Genomic DNA, 6,734 nt, shown 5'->3' on the forward strand with positions numbered 1-6,734 from the left:
CTGTTTGTGCGGCCATTGAATGCAATGGCGAATTCTTAATGGTGCCTAGGTTCGGGCCTCCGATGTTCCACCACATCACTCCGCCGCTCTTCAGACCCCCCAATAACTGTTAGTCCTCTCCACTTCATTTGGCCACTAAGCCAGACGGTGAATGGCGACCATGTGAAAATTATAGGCGTCTAAATTCTCAGGCAGTTCCAAACCGATACCCCATTCCACTCATCCACGATTTTGAGCAATCGTTTACGAATTGCCGTATCATATCACCTGTCGCTCCCGAAGTCATTCCGAAGATAACTCTCTGCACACCTTTCGTACTCTTTGAGTTAAGCAGGATGACTTTCGGCTTGTGGGACGCTGAGCAAACTTTCATGAGGTTCACCCATTCTGACTTGCTTCGTTTACATGGAAGATGTTTTGGTCGCTTCCTCTTCAGAATCGGTGTTCTAAACGTTGAAAAATGCAGATTCCTCCAGAGCCAGGTAAAATTTCTCAGCCACTCGGTAACCCCTCCCGGTATCCAACCTGATCCAGACAAGGTTGAGGCGATAGGGAGCTTTCCCCTACCAACCACGGTAAAGGATCTGCGAAGGTTTTTGGGCATGTTAAATTTCTATCGTAGTTTCTAGTAGTAGTAGTCTATTCGTAGTTTCTGGCCCAAGACTGCGATACTTTCCGGCGCCAAGCGATCCTGAACGCTTAGTTGACTGGGCCCAAAACGAAATACTCCCGTGAGGTTGCGTGGTCTGCTGATGCCATCCATGCGTTTGAGACAGTCAACAGCAGCTTGTTGATGCCACACTACTGGCATTTCCTCAGCCAGATGCACCCCCAGCTGTGTCCGCCAATGCCTCAGATACACCGGTGGGTGCTGCTCTTCACTAACGGGTGAATCAAATCTGGCAACCGATGAGCTTCTTTTTAAAAGAGCTCAACCCTGCTCAAAGCAACTACGCTTTGGTGTTCCAGTCATTACGGACCAGGGAATGCAATTCGAATCTACTCTTCTCGTTGAATTAGGAAAGCTCCTTGGCTTCAAATGGCATACGACTACTGCATACCATCCAGAGTCCAATGGTATGCTGGAATGTTGGCACCGGATGGTGAAAGCCACCTTAATGGCTCGCGACGATCTGTCGTGGTCGCGGTCCTTTCTTTTCATCTACCTCGGCCTCCGTACAGTCCAACGAGAGAAATTCACGTCCAGTCCCGCGGGGATGGTGTACGGGAAGAATCTGCGCCTCCCCGTCGACCCTGTGTTGGACATCTGAGCAGTGTTAAGCGACTGAGGAATGCCACGTCTGCTCAGGAACGCACTTTCGAAAATGCGACCAACTGCACTGTCCCGACACGCGACCCCGGAGGTCAACACCCTTAGGGGCCTTGGGACGTCCACTCAGGTCCTCGTTCTGGTGGACGCTCCTCGGAGGCCGCTGTAACCATCATACGGCGAGCAGTCGTTCAAGCTCCACGTCCGAGGCGGGCGGGTTCAGCTAGTGAAGTGTTGTGGCGGTACATCAGAGGCCTAAACAAAGTCGTAACAAAGTCGTGGAGGAGGTAAAGTGCATTTCGTATAGCCACGTGCAATGGCGTGTATGTGTGACTGACACGCTATACCCCACCAAGGAGTGAAAGATATATATATATATATAAAGAAACAGGTTGGTCAAAGAGGTTACATATCTGGAGGTATTGCAGTGGGATACTGAGTTTGCTGGAACGGCAGTAGATAAGGCGTCGCAGCTGTCCCAGCAGATATATCGAGCATATGATTCTTCTATGTCACGGCGAACACAGCCTCAGAACCGCAGTCCCAACTATTGGTGAAAAGATGAAGTAGCCAAATGCTTCAAAGTCAGAATACGAAACATAAGAGAGAACAGAGTATGGACAACGGTTACCTCGAGTATAAACAAAAAGTGAAAAGTATTGTTTTCAATGGCTTTGTATGAGGCAGATTCAGATTCACGGTTATGTCGTCAATAAAATGACAAAAGTGTCCTCCTATTATGTGCTCTACATTGGTATGTGCGATAGTTTCGACCCAGTTTTCCCAACATCCGGAAACAACTTACCTAACGATACGATACCAATAAATACCAAAGACATCCCTCCTGTAACGGCAGACAAAGTTCTGGGCGTAGTTACAAAAGTGTGGATAACGCAGTCCCCCTAAACGAAGTGGAGATTGCAAAAACTTCTATTGATCCTGAAGCCAGGCAGGCCGATAGGTAAACCAACATCATATCGGCCTATCTGTCTTCTGAACACAATAAGTGAGTTTTTGGAACAGATAACCTACAATCGACTATATCTAATGATTACTTACTTATCAAATTAGCCGTTTGGCTTCGAGCAGGTTCGGTAAAAATTGGTGCTACCAAAGTGGTTATTGAACTTGCTTGAAAAGCCTTTGGCGAAGGGAAATATTACACACTAGTGACTCTCGACTTCAAGAAAGCGTTTTATCCTGCCAGACGGGACTGTATCATCGAAGCCCTTATCGTGGCACAAATGCCAAAATATATCTTAAGTCGGGCGACTGTGATTTCCCGAATGTGTGTAAGTAAGACTGAAACAACCCATGTCCGCTGAACCGCTGGGTTAGGTATTAGTCAACCTAACCATGGTTTTGACTGGACCACGGCCGCATGTCATTTATAAGGTGCACGGTCGATCTACCTCTCTCTTCTCTTTCTCAAGATTACTGAAATGCGCAGATAGTACGAGCTTTCTTTACGCAAGCGGCAGCTTCCTTATTTGCCCCGCCTTTCTGCGGAGGGTTATACACTCTGAAGAACGGAAAGCGATAGGAATAACTCCCGCTATCACCATTACTGCTGGCTCCGGTACGATAGACGGACATAACACGCAGAGCCCTTCGGCGTTTTAATTGCGTTAGGCGCGTGCGGTACATTTACTTCCTGAGAGAACCAACCCATACTTCGGAACCGTAAAGGAGAATGGGTAGAACTGCATTTATCATCAAACGATGCCTGTTAGATAAGGGACCTCCGACATTGGATATCAACCGGTAAATCGCAAACATTCTAGCCCCAGCCTTGTTTGCGGTGTTGTGAATCGGCTCGTAGAAGTTCGCCCTCGTGTCTATCATGATGCCGAAGTATTTCACCGACGACTTCGACAAGACCATGGTTTCACCAACATGAATACGGAGGACTGTGGTAACCCTCTCCTTAGTCAGTATAACGACTTCGGTTTTCTTTAAACCTAGGGAGAATCGATGGTCAACCACCCATCTGCTTGCTCGTGGCATCATCATACCCAGTATACGTTTAGCTTGCTCAATCGTACTCGTGGCAAACAGTCCTGCCACATCTTCCGCAAATCCGAATTCATCAGGTATCTGGAGTCGCAGAAAACTATCGTATAAGTCGTACTAAAGGTCCGGACGGAGGATAGATCCTTAAGCCACCCCCGATGTTACCTCCATTCTGCGCTGTCCTTCCCGGGTCTTGTAGAGGTCCTTTAAACAGTCTGGAGTGTGGAAACGATTTTGCCGTGGCTAAAGCAAGTGACACCACCTCACAGAATTGAAAGCTCAATCGTGTCAATTGTCCCGCTCTAAAACTATATTGTGTTGGTGTGTAGTTTTCCGCAGCACAAATTGAGTCAGTCATTCGTGGCTTGATGAGCTCCGCTGTGTGCAAAAACCTGAGCGGACGATACGCTGACGGCGCTTCGGGGCCATCTTTGCCCTTGCTTATTAACACAAATCGTGGAAAAACACCCACCGTCAAGAATACGTTAAATGCGTCGAGTAGCAAGTTCGGCACGTATTTACGTATGAGTTTCAACACTTCGCATCCGGGATTGGTGCTTTTTCGTCCTTCATGCTGTAATGAAGCGCCAAGAAAACGTTCTTTGAAGTCCTAGACTCGTGTCAACCTGTCTACAGTCTTAGGTACGGATGGACGAGGAAATCTTTGCTGAAAGTTTTAAGGAACGCAGTGTTAGCTTATATTTCCCGGATGACGACGTGGTGCTATGTTTCGGGTGGACGTCGTCAGAGCTCCCGCACAGTGCAGAGTGCAGAGCCTGCTACATTTTGCGGCATATCATGGGAGACCTCGCCAACAATGCGTCGTTCATTAACCTGGCGGCAGTGTCGACCAACTTGCTCAAGGCCGTCAAATCCTCCTGAAGAGACAGTGCGCTCTATTCAATTCTCTGCCATAAAGACTGCAGCAATTCGATGTCGACCATCCAACTACTTCATTTCACGAGCAGCTTGCGTTGCACAGTCTTCAAGTAGCTATTCGTTCCGTCAGTAACTGATCTGGCTTAGCCTTCATATTCCGAATTTGCTCGTCTCCAATACGCTGAATAATTCAAATTCTTTTCGCGTGTAATACATAATATCGGGGTATCTGAACATAGACGATAAATATCACCCTCTAAACTATCTATTGGTTGCTTCACTCACAAAAGTTGAAACAGCCTCAGCCATTTAAGAGAATTTGTTGCGGAAACCTCCTTCTCAGAACTTTATAACCTTGAATTCACTTCGAAATATCCAACATGGATGGCTAAACGAATGCGGAATACTACTGGATTTTTCGGATTCCTTATTGACTAACTTTCCAAAACATTTTTACAGAGTCAGGCCCACTCTTCCAGGAGGTTTCACCCTTTATTAAACTATGCCTAGGGCTGCCTCTGCAATTCAGTAATTTATTAATTTCAATTTCTGAGGCTAAATGGGGTCCATATTCAACCTACGTTGAACAATTTGCATTATCCGCATCAATAAAGTAAACATTCTACAACTATCCTATATTGCAGCACAAAAGGTTATTTGCAATTGATTTTAATTCGCCAAGTATTTAACCCACAATTCCTCCAAAAACTTTAACCCATTTTAAACAAGCATACCATCAAAAAGCACTGCAGTCATCATTGCTCTTTCAATATATAGACATGCATGTATCTACGTATCCTCTTCAGACGTAATAAGGAAAATTCTTGGAAAACATCCAGAAATTTGCGTGGTTACTCTCCAATGGTTCGGTACCTTTGTATCTCTCTCTGAAAATTAGTGGTGGTATGACCCAATTTGCATTCAGACATGTACTGGAGCCGAAAACACCACTCAAAATTACAGATTCAATGAGTAAAAAGGCAAGAAATGCTACTGCAGTGCTTAGCATCCTCCAATGCAATGGAATGTAACACAATTGGAAGGGGTCCTGCGGCGTGAGTGGCCAAATATTCAAAATATGAGAGATAAAAAGTGGGAAAGACTTATCTCGTTGAACCATGCATAACCTCAGCAGATATAGACATAGATAGGGAATAAAATTGAAGTGAAATGCAAAAGTTAATGGGGTCAACCGCATATAAAACGAAGCTAAAATAATTTACGGGATATAATCCTTCAAAAAACTTTCCTATAATAGAAAAACTATCTGAAAGTGGCAACATTCCTTATTACAACCAAACGTCGAGCTGATAACAACTCAACACAGCGCACAAGAAAGGAACTGTCTCTTTTGTCCCCACAACAATAAGAGCCATACGTGATATATGCTCACATGACCGTTCGAAAACATCCCGGCCATATGACCCAGAAACCCAAATCCAATTATTTAAGAGTTTCTGGTCTTAATAGTTCAAGTGAAGTCCCGGCCTAGCAGCTCCTAGATGCAATCAGTTCACCATAGAATTCCTCTGGTAGTGATTTTAATAGCCCAGCTAGATGAATATTCTTGGGAATTTGACGTCGCAGAGAACATTCAGCTCGACCTCACCCCGCTCAGCAGGTCGTTCGGATTTGCCTCCACAGGCTCGACCGTAATGGAAGTCAGCCTGCGCAGCTGCCACCCACATGAACGGCATAAAGTATATTCCGCATCACTAAGTACATCATTCACTTACACTAGCATTACTCGTCCTGTTCCCAACAGCTTGTCCTTATGATCTTACTAGCGAAATGTCCCTGCGTTCGTGTACAGCTTAAACCGGGGCTCACTACGGAGTTACGTCGTATTACATCCTGTACGCCTCCCGAACGCTTGTCCTGATTTATTGCCACAAACAATAAAATTCGTCAAGTTGATTAATTCCTTCCAATTTGTTGCACGTAATTTCTTGTGTCAAATCAGGGAGCCACTTTATGGTTAATCCTCGTCTTGTGAGCCCTTCAATAAATGCCGATGCTGAGGCCCGATTGAGAGCAGTGGCTGGCACTGATGTTGCAATAAAATGATTCAGGTTTTTTTTGTTTTCTCGAAGTAACATGCTATGCGACTAGGGCAAACTAGGGACGCAAGAGCATAGAATCTAGAGAGTTTTCTGGGGTGCCCTACAGAGGACATCATACCTGGCTTCAGTATATCTGCGAGTTATTTTTACCCATCTTTTTAATAATTTGTTTCACATAATAAAAGTAATTGTCGGAAACCACGAGGTAAATCGAAGAGGAAGTGCCCATCGAAGAGACCCCTTATTGCCAGATTTTCAACCCCCAAAAAGCTGTGTTTTCCAATGAAATCTCAGGGACATCGACAGCGATTCTGGAGTTACTGCCCCAAGCACAGAAACATTTCCGAAAATGTTCGCAAGGAATGCCAAGCATCCTCAATTTCCATCCATCCTGTTTTCCCCTACTGGCGTTTCAATAAGAGCGGCCGAAATACTATGGGGTGTGCTATACATTAAGTAGGTAATTTTGAATGCCGTTCATTCCTCCGTTCCACTGGACTGAGGACTAT

Source organism: Hermetia illucens, chromosome 2 (assembly GCF_905115235.1).
Source record: "Hermetia illucens chromosome 2, iHerIll2.2.curated.20191125, whole genome shotgun sequence".
In the NCBI taxonomy this organism is placed as follows: domain Eukaryota; kingdom Metazoa; phylum Arthropoda; class Insecta; order Diptera; family Stratiomyidae; genus Hermetia; species Hermetia illucens.